This window comes from Arvicanthis niloticus, chromosome 19, assembly GCF_011762505.2.
Source record: "Arvicanthis niloticus isolate mArvNil1 chromosome 19, mArvNil1.pat.X, whole genome shotgun sequence".
Taxonomy (NCBI): Eukaryota; Metazoa; Chordata; class Mammalia; order Rodentia; family Muridae; genus Arvicanthis; species Arvicanthis niloticus.
This window is the reverse complement of record NC_047676.1, coordinates 4,366,065-4,393,479: the sequence shown is the minus strand read 5'-3', so window position 1 is coordinate 4,393,479 and position 27,415 is coordinate 4,366,065. Positions and strand designations below refer to the sequence as shown.

The 27,415-nt window shown below is 43.4% G+C and overlaps 1 pseudogene; it reads right to left on the bottom strand.

The window, feature by feature from the left end:
* Positions 1 to 13,893: 13,893 nt before the first annotated feature.
* The window catches only part of LOC117723698 (small ribosomal subunit protein uS10-like), a 38,304-nt pseudogene continuing 24,782 nt past the window's right edge, over positions 13,894 to 27,415 (bottom strand).

Here is a 27,415-nt window from a genome sequence, read left to right as displayed (position 1 = left end):
TCTTATTGCACAAGCATAATCAGTGTCAGAAGTGGGGGAGATGCCTTGGCAAGATCTATCCTGGAAATTCTCTTGTTAAGACTGCTCTCGGAGAGCAGAAATCCAGAGCGTGAGCATCTCCGCTGCCATGATGAGCCACTGGTGACCGAGGAGCCCAGGCTGCCTAGGACAATGGCTGAGTCTCCTGTAATCAACAGTAGAGCTGACAGGATAGAAGTAACAGGACAGTGAGAGGGGCAAGGACAGTAGGAAGCAACTCTGACCCCTGAATTAAAGGAACAACCAAAAGGCAGGAGTGTCCTCTGTCAATGTGAATGGCTTCTCCAGCCACATCTGTCTGTCTGGTATTCACAACTTTAAAATGAAAAAGGATAATTCAGTCATCAAAATACAAGTTAATTATTTGGAACAATTAGTCATTTTCTCACCTAGTGTATGACTAGCCCACACCTCAGGATCTTAATTATTTTCACAGCAACTTGCAGAATGTGAGTAAAATGTCACCATTAATGTTTTCTGGTGAGAATTTCATACCAGAGGCCGTTTAAGTGTCACATTACTGAAACAAAATGTAAATTATACAAATATTTATAATACTTGAAAGTGCAAGCAAACCCATATTAAATGAGTAGTGCATGATTAAAAAGCCCAGCTCCCCAGAGATATCACACTGTCACACATCAGTTCCAGGCACGCCCACTTGCAAAACCAGAAGAAAAACATTGGCAGGGCAATAGGTGGATAAGCAGACAACGTTGCATACCCGACTGTCTTAATAGCCGTAAGCAGCCATGGGCAGAAGTGGGAATTAATCCTCCATTTCTATGTCTCTAAATCCAATGACCTTCCAAGTTGCTTAATCCCAGTTTAGTCTATAAGAAAGTTGATTTTGAAACTCACTTTAAAGGGATGGATTTGATTAGAGGGAGCTCCCTCCCTGCTGGTGAAGCTTCTTTGGCTGATGTCCTGAAGAGGAGCATGGACGTCTAGCTTTATTGGAAGACATGATACTAGCAGTGGACAAGCACCGAGGGTAGTCTTCCCCGTGGTTCTGAGACTGCAACTGCGAAGATGCAGCAGGGGAGAGCCATCCCTTGGGACCTCAGTCCTACAGATTCCCACATTCCCCAGGAAACCACCTTGGACAGGGTACAGGCTGCCCTCCCAGGAAATGGCTTTCTCTCTCACCGTTCTCTTTCCTACCACTTCAACTACATCACCTACCTTGCTTATAACCCATCACTAAAGTGTGTGGTGTCCTCTGTATGAGGCGACAGGGAGAGCTGGGGAAAGAGTGTTGAATCAAACAAGACCAAATTGGACTTGGCCACAGAGCTGTGGTCTTCAAAGGGAAGCAAAAGACAAAAGAGTGGGTTGAGGATACGAGGCAGGAGGGTGTGCAGGGGACCTTGGTTGTGTGTACTTCATCTTAGGAGTACTCATGTTCCTACCCAACCAGTAAACACAGGGCAGGATAAAGCAGAATCAAGATGCCAGGATGAACCTAACTGACACTTTAGTCCTACAGAGGCTGCTCCCACAACACATGCAGGAAACAGTCTCTCCTCATCCGCATCCTCTCCACATGGCTGTAGCTTTTATGGCAAGATGTAAACACTGCTTATGTGGCCTGCCTGACTCAAATTATTAATGGCTTCTCTATAACATCTAACAGAAGTCTCAGCAAACAGAGTCCTCCCTCTTACATGAGCCCAGATCCAAGGAAATGCCAGGGGTCCCAGGGTCTCATATTTCCAGTTTGAATGACAGAAAAGCATCTCTGTAGAGCTGTGTTCAGCATCAGGTGCTACTGAGTTTCTACCTGCTCCTTCCTGGGGTCTTGGCTGTGCCTCACTCATCCATCCAAGATCCACAGCAGCAAGGGTTTAACCTGGAGTAAGTAGAGTCTCCTGCTCTCTAGACTGCTCTGGATGTCTATTCAGTGCCAGGCTCTTGCCCATGAAGTAGCTCCCAGCACCTCACCTCACTCTACTGTACTCCAAGCTACTTTATGCCCAAGGCCTTGGCTCTGCCTATTCTGCCTGGTGTTCCTCTGCCTGCTGGTCCTTAACAACCAGGTCTCCCAAAAGGGGATCCCCCTCCCCAAGCAAAACCTCTCAGATCAATTCATATTTATCACAGGAGTCTGCTCACTTGTTCTCTGTGTCTCTGTCTCTGTCAGTCTCTTTGTCTCTGTCTCTCTCTCCCTCCCCCTCTCTTGTGTGTGTGTGTGTGTGTGTGTGTGTGTGTGTGTGTGTGTGGTGTTGCTTGTTATTTTTCTTGACTTACCACATTGAACTCCTGTCTGAATAGCCCTCTGACAACTTCATGCTTAATCCTCAGCAAATGTAAGCTGTTTCTTAAGAACAACAATGAGTTCAAGGCTCTTTGTCACTTTCTCTTCTATTTGATTCATTGTATCTGGCTTTATGTTGAGGTCCTTGATCCACCTGGACATGAGCTTTGTGCAAGGTGACAAATATGGATCTATTTTCATTTTTCTACACACAGACCGCCAGTTAAACCAGCATAATTTATTGGAGATGCTTTCTTCTTTGTTCCATTGTATATTTTTTTTTGCTTCGTTGTCAAAGATCAAGTGTCCATAAGTGTATGAGTTTATTTCTGGGTCTTCAATTCTATTCCATTGATCCACCTGTCTGTTTCTGTACCAATAGCATGCAGTTTTTATCACTATTGCTTTATAGTACAGCTTGAGGTCAGGGATGGTGATTCCCCCTGAAGTTCTTTTATTGTTAAGAATTGTTTTCACTATCCTGGGCTTTTTTTTTTTTTTTTTTTTTTTTCATATGAAATTGAGAATTACTCTTTCCATGTCTGTGAAGAATTCTGTTGGAATTTTGATGGGAATTGTGTTGAATCTATAGATTGCTTTTGGTAGAATGGCCTTTTTTTACTATGTTAAGTCTACTAATCCATGAGTATGGGAGATCTCTCCATTTTCTGAGGTCTTCTTTGATATCTTTCCTGAGAGACTTGAAGTTCTTGTAATACAGATCTTTCACTTGGGCCCTTCTGCTTGCTAACCTTCTTGAGTTCTGTAGATTATATCCTAGATTCTGTACTTTTTGACTAATATCTACTTATTAGTGAGTGCATATCATGCATGTCCTTTTGGGTCACTCAGGATATTTTTTAGTTCCATCCATTTGCCTGCAAAACTCAGAATGTCTTCATTCTTAATAGCTGAATAGCATTCCATTATGTAAATGAACCACATTTTCTGTATCCATTCTTCCATTGTGGGACATCTGGGTTGTTTCCACCTTCTGGTTCTCACAGATAAGGCCACTATGAATATAGTGGAACATGTGCCCCTGTGGTATGATGGGGTATCTTTTGGGTATATGCCCAAGAATGATGTAGCTGGATCTTCAGGTAGATCTATTTCCATTTTTCTGAGGAACCTCCAGATTGATTTTCAGAGTAGTTTTTTACCAGTTTGAAATCCCACTAGCAATGGAGGGGTGTTCCTCTTTCTCTACATCTTCACCAAAATGCACTGTCACCTAAGTTTTTTGATCTTAACCATTCTGATTGGTGTAAGGTAGAATCTCAGGGTCATTTTGATTTGCATTTTCATGATGACTAAGGACTTTGAACATTTTTTTTAAGTGCTTCTTGGCCATTCAGGATTCCTCTGTTGTGAATTCTCTGTTTAGTTCTATATCCCTTTTTTTTTTTTTTTTTTTTTTTTTTTTTTTTTTTTTTTTTTTTGGATTGGATTGTTTGGTAATTTGGAGGTTAGCTTCTTGAGTTCTTTATATATTTTGGATATTAGCTCTCTAATGGATATGGGGTTAGTGAAGGCGGTTGCTGATTTGTCCTGTTGCCTTACAGAAGCTTTTCAACTCCATGAGGTCTCATTTGTTCTCTGAGAGGCCAACAAGCAGCTGACTGAGACAGAAGCAGATATTTATATCCAACCATTGGATTGAAGTCAGGGACCCCTGTGGTTGGATTAGAGAAAGTCTGAAAGAAGCTGAAGAGGAAGGCGAACCCATAGGAAGATCAGCAGTCTCAACTAACTCAGGCCCCTGAGATCTCTTAGACACTGAGCCACCAACCAGGCAGCATACACCAGCTGGTAGGAGGCCCAGAACACACATATAGCAGAGGACTACCTGGCCCCAGGGAGTGGGGAGGCCTAACAGCTGAAGGGGGGTCATCCTCTTGGAGACGGAGGGGAGAAAGAATAGGATGAGGGATGTGAGAAGGCAGACCAGGAGTGGAGCAACAACTGTACTGTAAAAAAACAAAAAGTCATAAAAATAATGATATAAATTTTAAAAAACAAACAAACAAACAAACAAAACCAAAAATCAACAGTGGCAACCAACGTGAGTGGACAGAAGAGACTGCAGGAGGCCTGAGGTCTAGAAAAGCAATAAATCAGCTCTGCTGCAGCCCAGACAATGTGCACTGCACATTCCAGAGCAGATGGCATTGTGGGACCTGAGCAGAAGCAAGCAACACCTCCTGAAATAGGAGGAAGCAGCTGTTGCACTTGGAAAAGGGTTGTGTGTGTTTGTGCTTGTGCTTGTGCTTGTGTTTGTGTTTGTGTTAGTGAAGACACTTCCAAGATGCAGCCAGGATGAAGAAATAACTACTGCTTACATCTCCTCTGTGCTAAGCCTGTGCCTGGTAAATGTTTATCTCACCACCTAATCTTCACACCAGCTTCTTCCTAACAGGAGAAACATTGTTGTCCCCAGAATAATGAGATTCACACATAATAAAAAACCTGACCAGTTTACCAAAATAGCAAGTACTGGTTTTAAATTCCCATTTGTTAGTTCCCCAAACCAGTGATGGATGACAGCCCAGGAGAGGGTTCTTTAAGGTTTGGACTGTGTCTTTGAATGAATGCTGGGGAACTAAGAGTCTAAAGCTACAATCCAAAGGGGAGGCTCTGTCTGTCCAGATAAAGGGATTTAGACCTTCCCCAGTGTGAAACCAGGAAGCTCAGGGTGTTGGAGCAGAGATTCCTATGGCTAAACTCATCTTAGAAGGCTCATCAGCGCGCAAAGCTCTCTAATGACTCAGAAGCACCCGTCAAGAGCCCGCCACAAAGCTAGGATTACAGTGGAAGCTAGGATTACAGTGGCTTTTTCAGAACACCCAGCATCGTGCACTAAGTAGCCAAACTTCACTGTCGGAACTCTAACAAAGTTTAATTAGCTCAAAGAAGATAAACTTATCCAATGTTACTCTCCAGGTAAATAAAAATTTGATGCTATTTAGTTCCTAGTTAAATAATTTGTAACCATCATTAAGCATTGAAGTTTGAAAGGGAAAGAAAAAACACTTTTATGTGGAATCAGTTAAATCGTGAGAAAATAAAACAGAGCCCCAAAATAAAATAACTGTGTCATCACTTAGAATCCAAATTTAGTTTAAAAATCACATTTCCAGCTATATGAAGCCAAGAGTTTTCAGATAAATCCCAGCCCACGCATTTGAGCAGATGGTAGGCTACATAGCAGGGAACCTCTTATCACTGTGGACATCCAGATGCCAAGCAGACCACATAACAGGGACACAGAAGCCAACCTGACAGTCTTCTGTTGACTGAAGATGGAAATGTTTGCATATTAGTGTTTGAGGTGGACCGGACATTCCATAAATCCTCTCTACAAAACACCTGACAGGGCACCTTTAGAGGTTGAAACAAGATCACCCATTCATCCTCTTAAAACTAGAACATACAGGGCAGTGTCTCTTTACAGAACATCTAAGATCACAAGTGAACAAGAAGTGAAGAAAATCAGGCAGTGCCTATGAATCCCAGTGACTCAGATCCTTGCACTGGGCAAGCACCTCAGTCAACAACTCAAGCCCAGATCTTCACACCTCCCTCAGAAAGAACATCACTTCCTTGCTGTCTCCAAGGGGATTCTTACACTGTGTAGCAACAAACTGCTGAAAATCTGCATCTCCAGATATAACATAAACTACTGGCCTATGAAATGGCTCAGCACATAAAAACACTTACTGCAAGACCTGATGACCAGAGTCCAATTCCTGGACCTCATGTGGTGGAAGGAGAAAACTGACTCCTTCAAGTTGTCCTCTGATCTCCACACACAAGCAACGTGAAGCGTGCATGTGTGCACATGTGTGTGCAAGTGTGAAACATGAAGCATGTGTGTATGTGTGTGTGTGAGAGTATGCATGTGCACACGTGCACACCCATGCATACACAAGGGAGGAGAAGTAAATAATAAAAGAACTTTAAAACCAGTCACATGGAGCTAAAAACATGGCAACACGCTGCTTAGCTCTCTGAAGAATCTGGAACAAAAGACTTTTTCCTTATTTTCCCAACTCCCACAAGCTTCCTGCAGGATCTCTGGTCACACTAAAGTCTCTGGTTACACCTTCATGTCTCCCTATTACAACAGAAGGTCCTGGTGGTCAGCTGGGTCTGCCTGAGTAACCAGAGCAATCTTGCTAGGCCCTGGATGCAAGTATATCTGTGCAATCCCTTTCTGTGGGAGGGGATGTTCTCACAAGGTCTGGGGATGAGGAAGTGGACATCTTTAGATGTCCATTATTCTCCCTGCTAGAACTCAGAACGTCAGAATTCTATTGCCAGTCTTCAGAGAATATGAAGGGCTATGGAGAGGGTTAACCTGCAACTGGGAATATCTTAGGAAGGAAGTTGGAACAGCCTGCCAGGAAGAGGCATTTAATAGACGTATTAATTCACACATAGAGGCTTGTGATAAAGCTCAGTGGTGGAGGGTTTGCTGAGCAGGTGCAGAGCTCTAGGTGGAATTCCAGCACATATAGGGGAGAGTCCACACCGGGAGCAGGTTTGGTCCTGCACTTCTCAGGGATGTGTGTTGCCTTAGAGAGAAGCCTCTTCCAAGTAGCTCTCAACACACAGATGCCTCTGCCTTCATCCGTTCCCCTTCTCAGTGCACACAGTGACCTATGTCTCCTCCAGAGTTCAAGCACAACTACTACTGAAACCTCCCCGGTATCTACACAGGGTGATTAGGAGATGTGCTGGAGGAACAGGGGTCGGGTTACAGAAAGACAAGGGAGCATCAGCCTGTGAAGAGTAAAGATGTTTCTGGCTGAGGCAGAGAGAAGCCTCATGAAAACCAGTGAGGTTCTGGTGACTGAGCTGAAGCTAAAACTTCTCCGCTGAATAGATATTGGTTAGATTGACAGATGAGACGTAGGTGCAGCCCTTCCAGCTGAGCAGAATATTTAAAGCACATTTTTTTCTCATGACCTGTAGGTTAAGGTCTCATTTGACTTTAAGCTGAAGCTGTATCATGCTGTTAGCTTGTGATAAATAGAGCCCACTGTTGACTGCCAAGCATGAGATTCTTCTAAATATCCTGTCACCCAGGAATCTTCCAGAGTGATTACTAAGCTCAGTATACACAGCTTTCTTTCAAAGAGAGAATGTCTTTTATTATTTTATTCACGACATAATCTGCTTGAAAACATTCTTACTCAAAAAGACATCGATTTTTTTTTAAAAAAATGAGGAGACTAATGTTCAGAAATTCATGTTGTACTTCTGTCAGAGGCAACGTCTGCAGAGTTTTGCTGTTAGAAAGAAGACCCATGGAAGGGTGGGAAATCTCAACAACCAAGCCAAAACAAATAGACCCAAAGCACAGTGTCAGGTTGGCACATGTCTAAGCCCAAGACCTTGTTCCTACAGTGTCGATAATGTGATACCGCAACCCAGGGCATCCTCTTCCAAATGGCTCAGGATGCAGAGCTTCCTCTGCCTCTGCCATAAGTTACCAGAAAAGCAATATCTAAATGGGACATTAAAGGAGTTGGAGGGAGAAAAGGGGAGGGGAAGGTGATGTAATTATATTTTAATGTTCAGGAAGTCATAAACCAACTGAGATGAGGTTGGCAGAGGAAGCTGTCGGATCTAAGAAGCCTCCTGAACACAAGTCTTAGTAGGATGCTAGAATAAACATGTGTTCTCTGCCATGTTCCAGAATATAACTGGAGGAACTGTGGTTGGTGCTGTGGTTCAGATGAGGTATATTCACTGTGGCTTCTGCAGCAGGACTAAGAGGTGGTGAGACATTAAGAAGTGAAGCCTATGGAGAGAGTAGGCTATCATGAGACTCTGTTGGGAAGAGATAAACACTGTTCTCCTTCATGGAGTTAGCTGTCATGAGAGGAAGTCGTGAATCGAGAGACCACCTCATGTGCTGAACCTGTTCTGCACTTAACCACTCCCCCTTCCATCTGTCTACAGTGTTGTGAGACAGTCAGTGTTGGGCCTCATTTCAGCCCTGGTTTGGGCCTTGTGGACAAACCCAAGCCTGGCTCGAGTTTTGAGACCTATCTCAGTCACTTCTATATTGGTGTGACCCAGCAAAACCTATTTGGCCCTGCCTCTGCCCTGCTGTTGCTAATGTAGAGCTTTGCCATTGGCCCTGTCAGTCACCCCATACCCTCTGTCACCCTTCTCTGCCTCCCACGTCATCTTACATCACCAAAAAACCCCCTCCCTATGCTCTGAGCTTATATAAGCGAGAGGCAGATGCAATAAAGTTGAGTTTCTGCTTCGACAAGACTCCTGGCCCAGTGTGTTTCTTTTGGGCCATTGACACTATTCAGCTCAGCACCAGAGAGACCCAGCAGGACAGGGACCACTCTCCTCTTGCCTGGACCTGCTGGCAAGGAGCCAACAAGTCAGCAGAGCCCTCAAGCAAGAATGTGACGACTTACATCCAAGTAAACATCTTATCTTTATAAGTACTCAGCTTTTGGTATTTTGTTAAAGCAGCAGGCAAACAAACGTATACATAGTTAGGAAACTGTAACCATAACGCTGTGCATGGAGTAAGCAGCTGGTCAGTGGTACCACTTTCCATCTTTCAACTGCTGGACTGTAGAACACATATTTCCTATATGTGAAGGAGATCTGCCTTGGGGGGACTTGGGAAATAAACAGCTGAGGTGAGGTGTAGGGCACTGACATGGTGTATTCTTCTGAAAATGTCATCTCCCAGCCAGGAAGATGAGTCATTTTGTCCCTTTCAAAGAAAAAAATACAGACAATAAACAAGCAAACAAAAGCCTCTTTATGTTAGAAGGGCACTGCACAAGCACTCTCTAGCCTGTCTGGTTTCAGCTTCAAAACATCAGTTTAATCTCTCAATTTCTGCATCCGTAAGATAAAGGCATTATCCCTGGACTCATAGCCATCCCCCTGCCTCATGCTCCTGAGTGCTGAGAATTCAGGTATGACTGCCCACGTCTAACACAGGCTAGCTTAACATCCTACATTTGTTCAGTTCCCGACTACACATCTAATTGAACTACTGGGCTGTGCGAGGTGGTGCCATGCTTCCGGATGTATCTCATGCCATTTCCTTGGGTAAACTGCGCCTTTGTCAGATATCAGTCCTATTCTGTGTCTCTGGGATTTGAAGCGAGACATGGGATAAGGATGTTGGAACTTAAGTTTTATCCCCAAGGAGACACAATAGAAGATATGGGTGGGGAAGTCATTTAGATACCCATTTCTTAACTCCCAAGTGTGATTTTAAGCAATCCTTTATATCTGAACAATTTGGTAAAATTAAAATAATCTCATTTATTGAGTCAGCTTCATTTCCTACATTGAATACTAAAAGATGTCTGTTTCCAGCTAGCATCCTACAAGAGACACACAGACAGTACAGTTGACTGTGACCTTACCAAAAAAAAAAAAATCCCACAGTGCACTGGGAATGGGTGTGGGACTAGGTCTCTTGGTGGACCTCATATGTGTCTCCTTCATTATTTTACTCAGTATAAGTACTGAGCAGTTAGATCATTTTATAAGAAGAGATAGATAGAGGCCATTTGAGCCCTGGCATTGGTGCCATTAATTGTGTCTTTAAACACTCATCAGTACACAGTGAAAGTTTATGTTTTGTTTTATCTCAGAAGAATAGTTCATATTTGGCATGTGAGGAATAATTTGAGGCACTCGTGAAATAATGAGTGGTGATAATGCCTATGAAAGCAAGTAATAAAAGCTAACATACCTGGGAGTTCCTTATGTCTCCGTTTATAGATTTGCCTGTTCCCCACGAGCAGACAGCAGTGGGGCTGGAATCTGACTCACGCTGTATGTGTGGTAGCAGACAGTATTCCATCTCATGAAAACGAAGACGCCCACACTCAGGTGTACCCCCAACAGCTGCGGTGAACATGGAGTGTTAGTGCCAGCCCCACAAAGAACTAATTCATCAAAGGGGTCTCCTCTGGGTGGGATGAGATCCTCTGCTGTGGGTATGAGTCACAGTGTAGACAAGGCTGTGTCACACTAGTTTATGCGCGGAAACCCAGCCACCCCACAAGGACTCGAGTTGTCATTAAGTCATCAGACTAACAGCCTCATGCATTCACACCCCAAAAAGCTCCTTCATTTCTCCCTCCACTTGAAGACAATAAAAATTTACTGTTGGTAAGCCAGGAAAGCAGGTTTTCACCAGACACGGAGTCTGACAGCACCCTGACTCCAAGTCTCCAGAAAATAAACTCTTGTTCTTCAGCCAGGTCAGTTGTGACATTTTGTTATTAGCACCCAGAGTAAGACATCATGGAACTACTTCCCTATGATGATAGCCTTGATCGGCTTTTCCCTTCCTTGAGTTATTTCTTTTTTCCTTTACAGATGCTTCTGTGGGGCCTCTGTAATTGTGGGCAACCAAAACAGTGTCTCAGACTCTATCTCTTGGAAACCCAACCTGAGACATTTTGCTGCTAGGGCTGAACCCAAACCACTGCTAATACAAGAAACACAAATAATTTTTTATTTGATAATATTAATTGATAATCTTACGCAAGTCCACACACAAGTCCACACGTGGCTATGGTTTGTGTGCTTCCACTGCTCCATAAAAACTTGATGACCTGGGCAAACCCAGGCTTTTATGACACTCCTCCTACTGATGGAAACTGGGCCTGCTTTTAGTCATAGGATTTTCATAGTATAATGAACGTTTTCTGGCACTTTTTAATCCTGCATGTGTGCACCACTGAGGAGAACCTTCTGTGTGTCTGTAACACACACATGTGTGAAAACGCACCTGCATGCATTTTTATACATTTTTTGTGCCTCGCTTTTATCCATGGTTGAGCTCACAGGTTAAAAGTTCTAAGTCTATGGCCTATGTAAGGCTGGGTGTACCTTCCCTGACCTATGTTGTCTTCAACTACCTGGTCCCCACTCAACTAGACTCAAAAGGAATCAAAATGTCTTCCTGTCTGTACTGGCTGGTTTTATGTGTTAACTTGACACAAACTGGAGTTATCAGAGAAAGGAGCTTCCATTGGGGAAATGCCTCCATGAGCTCCAGCTGTAAGGCATTTTCTCAATTAGTGATCAAGGGTGGGAGGGCCCATTGTGGGTGGTGCCATCCCTGGGCTGGTGGTCTTGGGTTCTATAAGAAAGCAAGCTGAGCAAGCCAGGGGAAGCAAGCCTGTAAGTAACATCCCTCCATGACCTCTGCATCAGATCCTGCTTCCTGACCTGCTCGAATTCCAGTCCTGACTTCCTTTGGTGATGAAAAGCAATGTGGAAGTGTAAGCTGAATAAACCCTTTCCTCCCCAACTTGCTTCTTGGTCATGATGTTTTGTGGAGGAATAGAAACCCTGACTAAGACACGGTCTTTCCAGCTTTTGAATGAGAAGGACAAGTTGGCCACCATGAGAAGACTTACTAATGTTGGCAGTAAATCTTCAGCATTTGGTACCTGGGAGCGTTTTCAGGATTAGGATTGGTGTAGTTTCCTCTCTATCAATGTTGAGAATCGTCATTTAAACCCAGCCGCTGTTGCTCACTTCTCTCTGATTATTGAGTGTTTTTTATAAGTTAAGTCCCGTTTACCTTTGTGTCTTTGTTCCTCAGTGTTAACATGTCTGACTTTGGCCCATTTTTTTTTTCTAAGATTGGTAAATTTTCAAGCGTTCTTTTACAGTGTATGACTTCATGTATCTGTGCATCTTCTTTGGGCATTTATTGCATATTTCATTAATCTCTTGACTTGCTTTTATCCCTTCCTTTATCGCTAACTCTACTTTGTGGGTTTGCGTTCACACTTTTGAACTCAGCGCTTGGCTCATTAACTTTCCATCTGAGTCTTACTCGCCGATTAGTGAGTGTCTCCCCTGAGGCTCATATGTTGGAGTTTGGTCCCAGATGGCGGTACAACAGAGATGTAGCTGGATCATGAGGTACTAACTAAGGTTTCCTATGGAAATTTCTTTAAATGAATCTGAAGAGGTTCTGTTGTGATTTGACTCCTAATATCTTCAGTTGTATTATGATTTTTTTTTTTTGTCATATGAAGCATACAAAACCATTTTAAATAGGTTTCCAAGGCACGGCTAAATATTCTCCAAGTATTATTTATTCATAATAAGTTACTACAATAATGAGAGCTACGGAATGTACTTCACATATTTAGATGCCTTTTTGGTCTAGAAAATGATGATTAAAAATAATCTCACATTAATCTTCACAGACCTTGAACTACAGATCACAGTGGAACTTTTTTTAGCAGGTCAATAGCATTTTAACAAAACAGTTCTGTCAGATGAAAGTCAAGACCAGCCACAGGAGCAAGCCCCTGGAAACAGTCAAAAGAGCAGCTGCCTACAGACTACTTCACAGTCTGCCTCGGAGTTCTTTCCTTAATAATTAAAAAAAAAAAAAAAAAAAAAAAAAAAACTATCATATCCAAATTGCCATTTTTTAATAAGAAATTACTAGAGAAAAATCCAGGCATATCTCCAGTAAATGATGCAATATTGCTGGAATAGTTGCCATGCTGTTGAGGGTTGTTATCAGTCACCATGCTGAGGCAGTGTTGTTACTACAGTCACCATGCTGATACAGTGTTGTTACTTCAGTTCCCATGATGATGCAGTGTTGTTACTTCAGTTCCCATGGTGATACAGTGTTGTTACTTCAGTTCTCATGCTGAGACAGTGGTTGTTACTACAGTCACCATGCTGATACAGTGTTGTTACTTCAGTTCCCATGATGATACAGTGTTGTTACTTCAGTTCCCATGGTGATACAGTGTTGTTACTTCAGTTCCCATGGTGATACAGTGTTGTTACTTCAGTTCCCATGCTGAGACAGCATTGTTACTGCAGTCATCATGCAGATACAGTGTTACTACAGTCACTATGCTGATACAGTGATATTACTACAGTCACCCAGGTAATGCAAGCCTTTAGAACAAATTCATTTCATATCTACCAATGCATGCCTTTGGTTATAGGCCCACTTCCTCCTTCACCTCAGCCCCCATCACCAGTAGTCTGTTTTTGATAACTGAATTATTTTATCTCTTATTCTTTCCTTTTTATGGCCTTCATGTCCACCTAATTAGTACTATTTGTCATGCTGGGCCTAGCTTGTTTTACCTGGAATGTATCTTCAAGTTCTTTTGCATGTCACTGCAAGTAGATATATTTGCTTCTTCTTTAAAGCCGAATAAATATTCTGATCTATTTTTTCTATCCATTCAATTACCTGTTGGCAATTATTACCAAACCCCAGCTCTCATTAACAAGGCTGAAATGAGTGTGGGAGTAAAAGGACCATTTTGGTTCTTTGGGATGTAGATGACACCTATTGGCCCATAGGTATTTCCTCTTCAAGGCTTAGGGGCCTCCAACTAAGAACAACATTACTTTACCATCTGGTGATCCTGGGTAATGACTCCATTCCTCTGCATACTTACCAACACTTACCATCCTTAATGCTACACAACACTCATAAAGCAGTTATAGCTGACACATATAGATGGAACGTTTCCATGCCCATAAGGTAAAGAATTGATATGGCTAAAGATTCAAGTGATTATTTTTAATTAAGTCAATTTATTGAAACAGTTGACTTGGGCATCTGCAATGGTGACTTCGACCTCCTCTCCTGGTTTAATACTGTTGGAAGTAATCTGTTTAACAATCTCAGGGCCGTATAAATCAATGAGTGGCTTGTAGATCCTTGTTTGGAAGGGATCCCATGTCTTGGAACCTTCACCACTGATATTTTTCTGGTAGTGATTCTTAATGTCTTGGTACCCATGCACAGTGGTCCTTTCACTTTCCAGTTCATTTCCTTTGCACCTCTGATCAAGTCTGCACAAACCTTTACCGGAGACTTCACGTGGCTGTTAGTGAGTGTGATTCAAATTTGGTGAATCTCCACTGTAGGCGCCATGGACATCTTCCCAGTATCTTTAAATGCTATGGCTAAGGTGCAGCTTCCTGACTGACTTGTTCCTCAGCAGGAGTGAACAGCGGTGAGTCAGGATGGAACAGACTGAACAGAGCGCTCCACAGTATGCACCAGCGCTTGTGACTCGGAAAGGTCAATGTGATTCTTATCAAATGCTGTTAGCAATTTTCTGACTCATGCAAGATGGAGAAGTAGGTGGGTACCTATAGGAAAACATAGGGAAGCACATGATAGAGAAGGCAATGGATGTAAAACAAACAAATAAACAAACACCAATAACCAAAGCCAAGATAGGAAGTGCTGGGGCGGGGCTAGGTTCTCCCTTGCAGCCATCAGAAAGAAACAATCCTACTGCTGCCCGGATATGACTCTCCTGCTTCTAGAGTTCCAGGAAGGAAATATTATCTGAAGCCACTGTGGTCATTTCTTTGAGGATCAGTAAGAACCCAGCACACCCTCTTTAATCATACTGTACCTCGTACCACTTTGTCAGAGACAGCATTGACACTGGGAAGCCCCTCACTTTCTCCACCATCCTCCAGAATGACACCAAGTGACTGACATATATTGGATGCTAGAAAACACACATGGATGCCCCTTCACTGACTTGGGCTCTGCTACAGCCCACCCAGCTTTACAGACTTTGCACCACACCATGGCCTCTGCTGTTTCCATGAACTGACTTTGTGCCTGGCATTTTCAGACGGTGAGTACTGCACTGAGTCCAACTCGTGAAAAAGAGAAACAATGGGTTGGATCCTTGGACCAGAGTCTTTTAGTGACCTGGTGGGTCTGAGTCACAGTGGCCCAGCTCTGGAACACGTGGCTTCCCTTACTCTAATTAAAAGTGACAGAATTAGTGAGTTATGAGTGTCAGCACACTCACTGGCGCATTAACCTGCCACTTGGTTTTAGCTGAGCTGAAGCCAGCTAAATAGGACAAGGAGGCTCGGTGCTGTATTAGCAGGAGCCATAGAGGGATGAGTGCACCGGGATTCGGGCTGACCACAATTGACAACTGACTATAAATGCTGCTATATCTACAGCAATCTTTGACAAGTCACCTGAGTGGGCAAATAGTATCCCTGACTACACAAAAACTCACCCAATCCTTACCCACACTCCTACATCCCAGAGCCCTGCCATCCATTCTCCTGATGACTCTCCCCATGCAGCTGCATACTCCTCAGCAGCTGCCCCTGGTTGTCAGAGGTCAGAGTCTTTCCTTTCTGTGTACAAAGCTCAGGACGACTAATGGAATCCATTGCTACAGGATCGATATCTTCTTCAGTGTTTGCCCATCACTTGTACCGAGGCAGGCACTAAGACAAAGCATTAGCCAATATTTTTTATTGGATGGCAGCCAGAGCAGTAAGAAAGCAGGTTTTAATTTCCCTTCTTTGTGAGTTTCCAAGGAGACCAGTCAGATAACAAAGGATATGCTCCATCAAGGACGTGCCCTCCGCCTCTCTGTCCTGTTTGCTCCTACAACCCCACTCACAGGCAGTTTGTTGTCAAACATGTCTCAGTGATGCAGCTTTAATTCCCCACTATCTGGATGTCTGGGCCCCCTGCAGTTCCTTTGCCATCTACAAGCACAGGACTCTTAGGGGACAGAGTAGAGCTGGCATGAAGGTATTAGACATGTGCAGTCATGATTTTCTCCATGCACTGCCTATGGTGGTAGACACCAGCTATCTTCACTAACTCTTCTGCACAGAGTCCCAGAGTACAGTGTTTTCTGATCTCATGTGTGTCAGTGAGAACCAGCACTGACCATGGATGAAAGTAACCAGCAATCAGCTCCTGCACCAGATTCTGTGGGTGCATGTTGGTTTCCCAGGCAGAGCTGACACTGGGGAAACTGCCAGGTCCACAGACTGCTAGCACTGTGACCTGATCATCTCTGTACCTTAAAGCTGAGCGACTATTCCAAGCATTCTCAGGACACATCATTCCACATGGTCTCTAGGCTGCCTCAGAATTTCTCAGAATGTCTCTTGGATGTAAATATAGGGTTACCCCTCTCTTCTTATAGGGGAATGCTTTGAGAAAATTAGCTTCCTGTTCACATAACTCAGCCATGCAGGGTCTAGCCACTGAACCCTCCAATCACATCATTCAGCTATTCAGGGTCTAGCCCCTGAACCCTCCAAGCATAGTTTTCTGCCCATTATCAGCATTTGCTTTGCTTAAACTGGTCTTTCCTTAACAACAGTTCTTTCTGGATGGGGAAGGTCTTACTGCTGCCTTAGTAGGATCAAGTGTCTTTGAAAGAATGACAGTCAACACAACCTTTAACCCACATTTGACACGGAAGTAGAGCTGGACCCCAACACCACTAAAGTGGTTACATCTCTCACACCTTCCTGTTTCCAGCCTTCCTGCTTCTCAATTCTTACCTAACCTGTCTTCTTCGGTCAAAAAAGCTCAAATCCCAGGCTGGAAATATGGATCAGAAGCTAAATGATCTTCAAGGAGTTTCTTTATTGTACTCATGTCAGGAGGCTCACAACTGTCTGCACCTCCAGCTCCTGGGGATCTGTCACGTTCCTCTGGCCCCTGTGGGTACCAGCACACATGTACAGTACACTGACACACACATATATGTGCACTCATGAATAAAACTAAAAATGATTATTTAAAGTCCTCTAATTGTGGCTTAAAGGGGTGCTGAGAGTTCACCTTCCTAAGTCAACTCCTGAACATCTAGTGTGCCTCAGGGAGTGGTCACCCTAGTGTCCACTGGACAATATGTGGCCTTTCTTCCCTTCCCAGGGCTTACTTCTCTTGGACAATTTCCTTGGACAATGGCCTCAAATTTCTCTATTTTACTTGGGCAAAGCACTCTTTGTAGCTCCCCAGCTAGGTACAGCCCTATCATCAGGACCCCTATGATGTCACAACTACAAAGTCTGACACCCTACATGTCCTGTCTGTCCTTTCTCTATTCCTCAACTCATGATAAGCCATTGGTATTCTTGAACAAATTATTAAAGCAACAGTTTCTGCATAAACCAAAGACAGTAACCTGTAGTTGAAGAACCTCAAGGGGCCAGAGGATCCTGATAAACCCTACAGCATAGCTTCCCCTCTGCCTCCCACCCAGCCTAAGTCATAGCATATAGATGGTCTCCTGATCAGTAGAGGTCTCAACTACCTTCCTTTCCCATGAGCAGTGACGGAAACTTCTAGTGTCCTTTGTGCATGGTGACTACAGATCACTGCTGCAGGATGAGGAAGGTCATAGTGGGGTCTTTCACTCTAATCAGATGTGATTGGTAAGGACAAAAGTCACAGACACACACAAGTGCATGGAAGTGGGCAGTTACAAAACACACCTCAAAATGAGCCATTCCATCTTTTCTTCTGGATCCATTTCTCTTTACTGTTGTCTCATAGGAGCTAACTTTTCCCCACATCCCTCAAAGCCTCTCTTCCACAGGCAAGGCTCAGCTTCTGTGATGGTTGCCATGCCTTAAGCTTAGCAATCAGCAGCTACCATAGCTACAAGAGCACCATATTTTCCTGGTCCTTAAATCTTCAAATGTTAGACCTTATCTAAAGCCAAGGACATACATAAATCTACATTTTCTTCATAGCTTAGAATACCTTGCAATTCTAGGCACATGTTTTCATCTGGCACTAATTGGCTGGGGCCAGTGGTGTGAGACTGAGGGCTATGTCTCACCCTGAGTACAGACTGGAGTCCTCTCCCTTCCATCTGCTGGGAGTGTGCAGTTGATACTATTATGCTCAAACTGCCTGACTTAAATAGAAGTGCCATATGTAGAAATCTATGTCCCAATATGGGAGATTTTATAAGTAGGCCCATTCATTGGGTGGAACTATCATTAATAGGATTAATATTTTTTATCAAAAGAAGCCAGAAAGGCCACTCCTCCTTTTCCTCTGAAGGAGACCTAAAGAGAGTCAGCTATCTGCATCCTTAAAGCGTCTGATCAGGTGATCTTGTGTGTTCCATTCCCTGGCCTGTGAGAAAAGATGATCTGCTGTCTCCAAAGCTTCTCTTTTTGTGACAGTATGATATTAGAGTATGATATTTAGGACCTAAGTATTTAAGAGAGGAAAGGAGCAATTTCTTATGCACTTTAGTAAGGTTAAACACCAGAGAGCAGAGGTTCCCGTACAGGAGCTAAAACAAACCAACAAACCTGTCTGTAGCAGTCCAGGCAGATAGCGGCAATGACTTGAACAGGCACTGCTTCATACAGGACAGGGAAGCTAGCAGCACAGGCCTCTAGAAGTCTGATTTTACAGCTCTGAGACACAGTTTGGGTACAAAGGCCTAGGGGATCCTTGTGACTCTAACTGCTGCAAATCATGGCCCAGGAGTATGAGGGGGGTCCTCCTTAGATTGCTAGGCAACCTTGTCTTTCTCTGTTTCTATATCTCTGCCTCTACTCCCCTCCTACTCCTGAGATTAGCATGGAATGTTACCTTTAATGATTTAATATATGTTGGATTTTTATATGCCTTGTAAGAAATGGATAGAAAATGTATTCATTTTATAGCTAAAAGCTATAAATAGTAGCTGACCATTTATATCTCAATGTTAGCACTACATAGTTAGAGTATGATATTTATGACCTAAGTATTTAAGATAGGAAAGGAGCAATTTCTTATGCACTTTAGTAAGGTTTAAACACCAGAGAGCAGAGGTTTCCTTACAGGAGCTAAAACAAACCAACAAACTTACTTTCTACTGCACGTCTGGGTGGACAGTGAGTGATTCCAGGGTGGTGGCAGGTCACATATGTGTGGACTCCTTTTCATGGTCAATACCATTTTCCCTGCATCACCATGAAGATATGGAGGCAAATTTTATCTCCCAGCTACATGTAAGAAAGTAAGAACCTGGAAGGGTTAAGTAATTTGTGTATCACAAACAAGAAGGGACAGGGACAAAGCTGCCTTTCTAAAGCCTGGGCTGAGGATACTGTACATCCTTCCAGCTCAGTGCTGTAAAGAGAGATGGGCACTCTCTGTGCTCAAACATGTGGCCAGCTGGCACTACTCAGTTTGTCTGCTAGCCAGAGCCTTTTGACAAGAATGGAACAGGCAGGAATCACCAGCCTAGCAGAGGGCAAAGCCATAAGGAGAAAAGCCACCTAAGATAAGATGTCTTCCCCAAGCTGTACCTATTATCTAATTGATTAAATATTCATGCTTTGCTCTTAGCAAGTGAGGGCCCTATGGAGAGCAGCTCATCCCTGTGGTAATAACTGCCCCTGTCTTCGTGGACTGTGGAAAGCAGATGCCAAACAGGTGGCTTTCATCGCTTGCTGTCATCATTATCAAGTTTTTTATACAGCACTCAAGTCGGGGCCAATGGCCATGGCATGCCACCTGGTTGTGCTTCGTTTGGCTGGTCCTCATGTTCCAGTCACCACCTGTATATGGCCCTATGACTCCCCCCAAAATGACTGCTCCATGTCAGGGTGGCCCATGAGCTTCCTTCCTGTCTTGTCCTCAGTGAAACAGCCATTCCACCTTTAGGTCTTCCAAAGATGTGTCAAGGGATGATATCACTTGCAACAGAAGGTGTTACATGACTCAAAGCACAACCGTGGGACATTTAGGGGACACAGTTAGCACATGACTTAAAGCACAGCACAGGGACATTTAGAGGACATGGTTAGCTGCCCAAGACACTGTCTGGGTTTTTGCACAGTATTCACATCAGGATATGCAGGAGAATGTGATAGAAATGTAATGAGTTCAGGTACAGCTTGGTGACCTATTTATCCCTTGGTGACAATCCAGTGAAATAGGTGCTTGGAAATTTCCATTTGGCCAGTAGCAAGTCCTGTCCTTGCTAATGTGACTCAAAGTTGGCAGAATTTGGTGTTCAGAACCCTCCTGAGAGACTAGCAGGATGCAAAGTTTGATGATGAGAGGATCGCAGATTGTGGAGCTCTGTATGGATGTGGGACTCCACTTGCTAACTCTGCAGTCTTCTCTCCCATGTCTGAATATGTGGATTTGGTAATGTCATGAATGCCTTCACCATCTTCATATGCTCTCTTTACTAACTAGCTTAGGCAAAACAGACAAATCATGATGAAGGCTCCACACAGTCATTTTAGATGTGTGTCTTTTCCAGAGTCTCTTCTAGCAATTGCAACAAGCTAGAGTACAGCACTTCCCAAGGGAGACCTGGTGAAGACATCAGAACTGGTCTCTTGCTGGCAGCCTCCTGGCCCAGAGAGGGTAGTGGCAGGGGCAGAGAGTAGGACTCTGGTGATGGCTTTAAAGTCCTAGGGTCTCAGGGTTTTCTGGCTCTCTGACCTGTACTGGAATGCTGATGATAACTTCTAAAAATTCCTAAAAACTTCTGAGAGTAAAAGACTGCAGGCTTAGGTGATTAACACCTGTAGTCTAACAGCAGAGGATTAGGCAAATAGCCTTTGTACTATCTCAGTAGGAACTGCTGGGCTCTAAACTTACACCTGCTAGTCTGAGGTCACAGAAAGAAAAGACACTTAGAGAAGTTGCTATAGATTTTATTACTAAGTGTAAAAAGTTTCCTATGAAAGCTATCTAAGAGGAAAAGTGAAAAGTTCCTAAGTGGGGAAAAGAAAAAAAATTCTAACAAAGGAAAAATTCTGAGTAAAAAGAATTCTAGGCAGGGGAAAAGGAAAGAAAGGGATGAACGACTACCTACGATGACTACTATGACTACAACAGCCACTCTCTTTGTCTTTGTCTTCAGTACTTATGCATCTTTCAGAGTACATAGTCACATGTTACAAAGTTCATCACAAGTTCACACCAAAATTCAAATAATAAATTGAAATAGAAGTTTACAACAGAGAATGTTTACATGCATATCAATTAGGAGCAATTATCTAGCTAAACATCTATCACATGTCTAGCTCCACAGGTTCACTGAAGGCTTAAAACTATAACTAAGAAATTAGTGAAGTTTTTTAATAGATAAACCCAGGCAATATTTTCTCTTCTGTCCTTTCACCTATAATAAATCATGAGTTCCCTTTTAGTGACCCTTGGCTAATTGTTTTACAACCTCATTGGAATGTGCTCTGAGCAGAAGAAAGTCTGGTTACTATCTAAGGGCAATTTACTGATGACACTCTGGAGACTGGCAGAGTTCTAATTGCAGTTTTGACTATCAGAGAGGGACCTAATAGCAGTCCCATTATAAAAGAGCTTAATAGTCATTGATATAATTTTAGGAATTTCTATAGGATTGTCATTAAAACTTAAGAAGTCATCTATTTGTTTATATAGCATCACTATAAGACAATACATCTTCGTGGATCTGCAGAGATCTGCTCCAAAGGGCTGTACTATTGCTTAGTGATTGTTACATATGTTTAATAATGATAATAATAGAAAAAGCATATTAATAGCAGGAATCTTTCCTAAAATAAGTTCCCCACAGCCTTGCTGAATGGGGGCTCACTTGTCGCAGATTATATAATAATCCACTAATTATTAGCTTGTCCCATTATGTCTCCTAACAGTCTCTAAGAAGTTAGTACTTCTTGAGAAACTTGACTCTCCCTTGTGGTTCATTCCTCCCAGATTTTCTCAGCCTCTGAGATGTAAATGTCTATCATAGGCCTCAACCACTACACTGTATGATCACAGATCAATATAGATAGGTCAGCTGTGTGCATAGGACTCAGACATGGTAGAAGAGTAGTACCACAGTGCATCAGTAGAGGAGAGTTTTTAGTGCTCTGAAGCCACCCTCATCTCCACACCTCATTTGAGGCTGGATGATATTTAGTCATTCTTCAAAGACACAATTTAAAATAATCCAGGAAAGGCAATGCCCGCAGAAGCTTGGTGAGAGCTGCTCCTGCCATCAGACTTGAAAGTGTGAGACTGACAAGGAGACTTGTCTGTGATGTAGATGCCATCGGTCTTCTTGGGAAAAGTCACCAGATAATAGGTGTGCCACATTTGTTAAACCCTTTACTGAGGTTCAATCATCAAACCTCACCTGAGGCTCAGCAGGCTTAACTGATTCCACAGAAAAGGACATCTTATCATTTATCTTTATAAAAGTCCCATATGTATACCAAAAGCCTCTATGGACCATGGTGGAATACTGTGATCATCTGTTTGCCACAGGCCGGGATAACGGGCATGTGCCACACAGCCAGCTCTGTTTTTATCCTAACTGAATCTAGTTTGTACTTGATTCCTTGTATCTGGACTTTTGCAGTCACCTCCTGACAGTCTCCGTCCTGTTGGTCTAGTTTGTGTTTATCTATCCATAAAAGAACTCACCTCAACATCATTTTCTGCAAGGGCAGCTCCTGCCAGATACATCACGGATGGCATCGTTCACATTCTGACAGTGTGCGATTCCCTAAGGAGCTACATGATGGAACCAATTACTCCTGTTGTTTCTTTTCATTATCCCTTTATCCGTTTGTCTCGTGCTTATTATGAGGCAGGCTCTGGGTTAAGTGATGGCCATCTGCTACTTCATCATGTCCTGAACCCTCCCAGCAACTCCAAGCTCGATGAGAATGGGGTTTAAGTAGGAGATCTGCAGCAAGTATCATTCTCTGAGTCCTTAGCTGTGGTCCTAACGACATGTATCACTACACGCCCCCACGCATCAATAGCTCTGCAGCTCGAGTGCCTAGACTGGGGTTCAGTAGACCCAGGTTAGCTGCAGACTCTGTATCCCAGCTCAAACTGTGATCAGAACAGCATTTTTACTGAACCCATTAGATCATCAAGTGAGGATTTTTTTTTTTCTTTTTAATGCTAAGTCCCCTCAAGGTCTTATATTTTATCATTAAAGGGACTGTCAGGCAACAGATGATGTGAGGTCTGCAGCTTTGCATCTGCTTTGTTAATCGGGTGTGCACTAAGGAAAAACCCCAGACCGTGGTCTCAGTCAACACTGAGCAATGTTACATAATGCCAAGGGCAGAGATTTGGGAACAGCCAAGAATACTGAAACAGAATGCCCAGGCCATTGACAGAATGTTAACTTTTAAGCAAAAGACTTCAACACTGATTATGTTGTCAGTGGATTTTTTCTTCTTATTTTAGACACCAAAGAAGCAGTAGATAAAAAGACGTCAATGTTAGATCCTAGCCAAAATACACACAGCATAGCTTAACAAAAAAGTCCCTCTCAGAAATTGAATACATGCCATGAAATTGTACATTAAGCTGTTATTTTTCCGTGTGATCCAACATTTGATATTAGGAACCTAGCCATGTTTTTCTCCTAGGCTTGAGACCTGAGTTCATCCTTAACCTGAGTGTTTCTCCCTGCTGCTCTGGAGGCCATTCTTGGGTAAATGATGGATGTCTCACTCCAGTGATGCAAACAGGAGTCAAACTAGACTCTTTGAGGAACTAACTCCTATAGATGAGGGAAGACTCCCTGGTGCCTAGTATATACAGACAGATGACATGAGTCATGCAACGCCTCCCAGTTACAAATGGTTGAAGAAGAGTTTCTATAAATGTTTTTATGCATGCTGACTAACACAGTAGGTTTGAACAGGTAGGTGGGTTGATATGAGAGACAATTTAAGACAGAAAAAAAAGAACGGGTCAAATCTCAAACATAGACAACCACATGGCGTATAGAAAACAGCAGACTATTTCACCTGACCAGAGCAAGGGGCAGAGATAGGATGTGGGAAAAATAAAGCTCTGGGGGGGGGGGGGGAGGCGGGGTCCCGGGTGGGCTTCCCACACTGCAGGTGGAGGTTCCCACATTCACGCAGCTGCGGTGGACAGGCCAACAGCTGCAGTTCAAGGCTCCAAAGGCTGGGAATCTGGCGGCAGGTGCAAGAAGGCCCAGGTAACATGTAGAGCCTCTTTTTCTAAAGCTTTTATTGTTCATGGCATGGTGAGTGGGTGTAGATGGTGCGCACTCCCCGTAAAAGCCAGGGGAGCCTGACTTTTATAGGGAGGGGGAAAAGGGGAGGGAATAACTTAATTAGCTACGCCCCCGGCCTTTAGATAACTCATTAATATTTTAATCTCTAGAGGTGGAGACTTGTCAATCATGCCCTCTACCTGCATCCTACGTGATTGATGGTGCAGGTTAAATGGCCAAGGCCCCACAGTAGGAGAGCAGCAGACACACAAACCGGCACCCAAGGTCATGGGATCTCCAATCTCTTAGTAAACAATGAAAAATGAGACTTTAAATCATAAAGTAACAAGCATAAATCTGATGGGAGTGGGGTAATTAAAAATGCATCTAATATCCTGTTGTCAGCACAAACTTTGCAAGCAATTAAGCCTGACACTGACCCTAATGTCAGCACCACTGGACACATTCAGTAAAGGCACCATACTGACCCCTGTAGCTAGTAACCCTCTGGAGGGCCAGACGGTATTGCGCTGACGAGAAGACTTCCACTGTGGTTGGTGACATTGAAGATCCTGGTGGAATCTATGCTAAGTGATTGAGAGATTAAGATCAGGATGAAAGAGCTTGAAGTAGGAGAGACTCGGTGTCAGTGCTAACTGTAGACTGGAGTCTATAATCACCTGGGAAACAGATCTCTGGGCACCTGTGGGAGGTTACCTCGACTGAGTTACTTAGGAGTAGGAAGACTCCATTCATTGGCTGGGATCCTAGACAACGTACATGAAAAGGGGACGTGAGCATCGGTGTGAATTCACTCTCCTGTGAAGGTGATAGGACCAACTGCTTCACACTCCTGTTATGTTGGCCTCCCCATCGTTATGGAATGTTCGCCTAAACTAGGAGCCAGATGAGGTCCTGTTCTCCTTTACACTGCTTTGTCTAGAGAAGTTGGTCTGTGGCTATAATAATCTTGATCATTGGGAGTGCGGTCTAAGGCTTTAGATGTTCCCAAATAGGACTATAGTGTGGAAGAATTTGCAGTGTTTAGAAAAGCCCTTGAATGTTGTAAACAAGACTTAATCATAGATTCTAATGGGAAACAGTGATGCTCAAAGAAAACACCAAAGAAAACCCAGAGCAGCATTCGTGAGGGAAGGACTCTCTTAGGCACTGGGCTTGGGGCCAGTTGAGTGATATTTTGGCCAAGAAGGCAGCCTTCTTTTGCCTGTGTCCTGAGAACCCCCGAGTTAAGCAGAATTAAAGAAAGCTGACTAATCCATTTGGAAGAAGAGAGGTGTGTGAGACTGAAGCGCATACAACAAAGCAGCTAGCTGTAACTCTTGCAAGACCTGTGCCACTAAAGAGAATCTTGGCATTCTCCGGTAAGGGACAGGAAAGGTGTCCTGAGGGCATGACCCCATAGACTGCAACTCGTAAAACTGAAAATTTATGCAAAGCCTGAATTTGGAATGCAACTGCTAGAGTTCTATCCTCCTCCAAAGAAACTCCATAGGAGACTGTGTCCCCAGTGTCAGTGCACATGAATGATATAACCATGGCCCAATGGCCCAGACTTTGTCTCAGGATAACAACAGAATTTGGCAGCAGTATCCACATGGTACCAGCTCTGGAGACATGAAATATGCAAAAACGGGGTGTCATGGAGTCTTTCTGTGTGATTTCAGAGAACAGCTTAGGTCGGGCAACAGGTAGCAGGTTGAAATCTCTATAAGGAGCTTAAAAGTCCATGGGTGAAGCTGTGAAGTGGAAACCCAGTTGTCATAGAGACGCCAGGATAGTGGAGATGTCAACACGAGGCACCCGTTGAAGACAGATACAGATATGGAAAGGAGTAGGGCCCCCAGAGGGTCCGTGTATGCTGGAGAGAGCAGATGTGGAGGGGTAAGGATACTTAAGCCTTCCAGATCGACAACCATTGTGTCACAGGCCTGAGGTGCTGGGCACGGAGCTTCAGCTTGTGTGGTGTTTCCTCCTGGAGTCAGATACTACTTTAAATCAGATTCCCAATTCTCCCACTTTGGAATGACTATTCCCTGTACCCTTATATGTAAAATGTTTTGTATTTTATAGTAGCTTTCAGTTAAGAGACTTTTACTTTTAAAATGTCAGATTGCTAAAGACTATGGGGGTCTAAAGTTTTGACCTAAAAATGATATATTTGGGTGTGAAGTTGGCACAGGATGACATGATAGTTAGCATTGTCAATAGAAACTGGAATCATCTGGGAGACAGGCCTCTGGACACATCTGCAGGGAATGTTCTTGATTGAGTTCATTGAGATGTGAAGACCTATCCACTGTGGGTGGCTCCTTCTCTGGCAGGAATTCTGGGCAATGTAAATACAAGGTGACTGTAAGAGATAAGTTTTCCAAAGGCCATGTGCACAGAAACGAGCCACTGAAGGCAGTACTGTCATCATAGAAATGGAAGGTAATTATGTTTGTGAAACATGAGTCAGGCAAGGGAAAAAAATCAAGAGTTCAGGACAGTGAAGCAAAGAAATGAAAAAAACAGGGCTGGAGAAATAGTTCAACAGTTATGAGCATCAAAGGGCCAGGGCTCAAATCCAAGCACCCACATGGTGGCTATCAACCATCTTCAACTGTAGTTCTGGGTGATCTATGCCCTTTGTGTTCTTCATGGAAGCTGCACACACATAGTGCTCAGACATACATGTGGGCAAAACATACATGCATGAAATAAAAATTGACAAATATTTTTATAGAAGGGTAGAATCTGGGAGAACTTCAGAGAGGCGGGAGAACATGACCAAGAAAAAAAATTAAATAATTAAAATAAAATAAAGAACACAACTTAGATGCTTTAAAAAGGGTGTGTGGGGGGGGGGGGAAGATGACAAACTACACCACAGAGAGTATGGTGGCTTCTCAATTGTCACATGACATGCCAGCCCACAATAACTGACAAGAAACCACAGGTCTCCAATTTGCATTAACCCAGGACCAAACCCAAAGGAAAATCTTGAAGTACTTACCACTTCTATAAAGAGCAAAATAAAAATAAACACATGGAACAGTGGGAAAAAATAAAATATTTATACATTGTCACTCTCTGCAAATTGGCACATTAAAAATTCCTGAACCTGGACGGACTAGGACCCTTATGAACCGGAGGGAACTTTCTGAATAGGACAGGGCAGGTGCTGTGGGCCTTGTTGTCTGCAGACTTTTCTCTGTAAAGAAAAACTGGGGTAGGGTTGCATCTTCAAGGTGGTTAGGCACAGAGAAGTCTTAATAAAATATGCCTTCCACAGACTCTG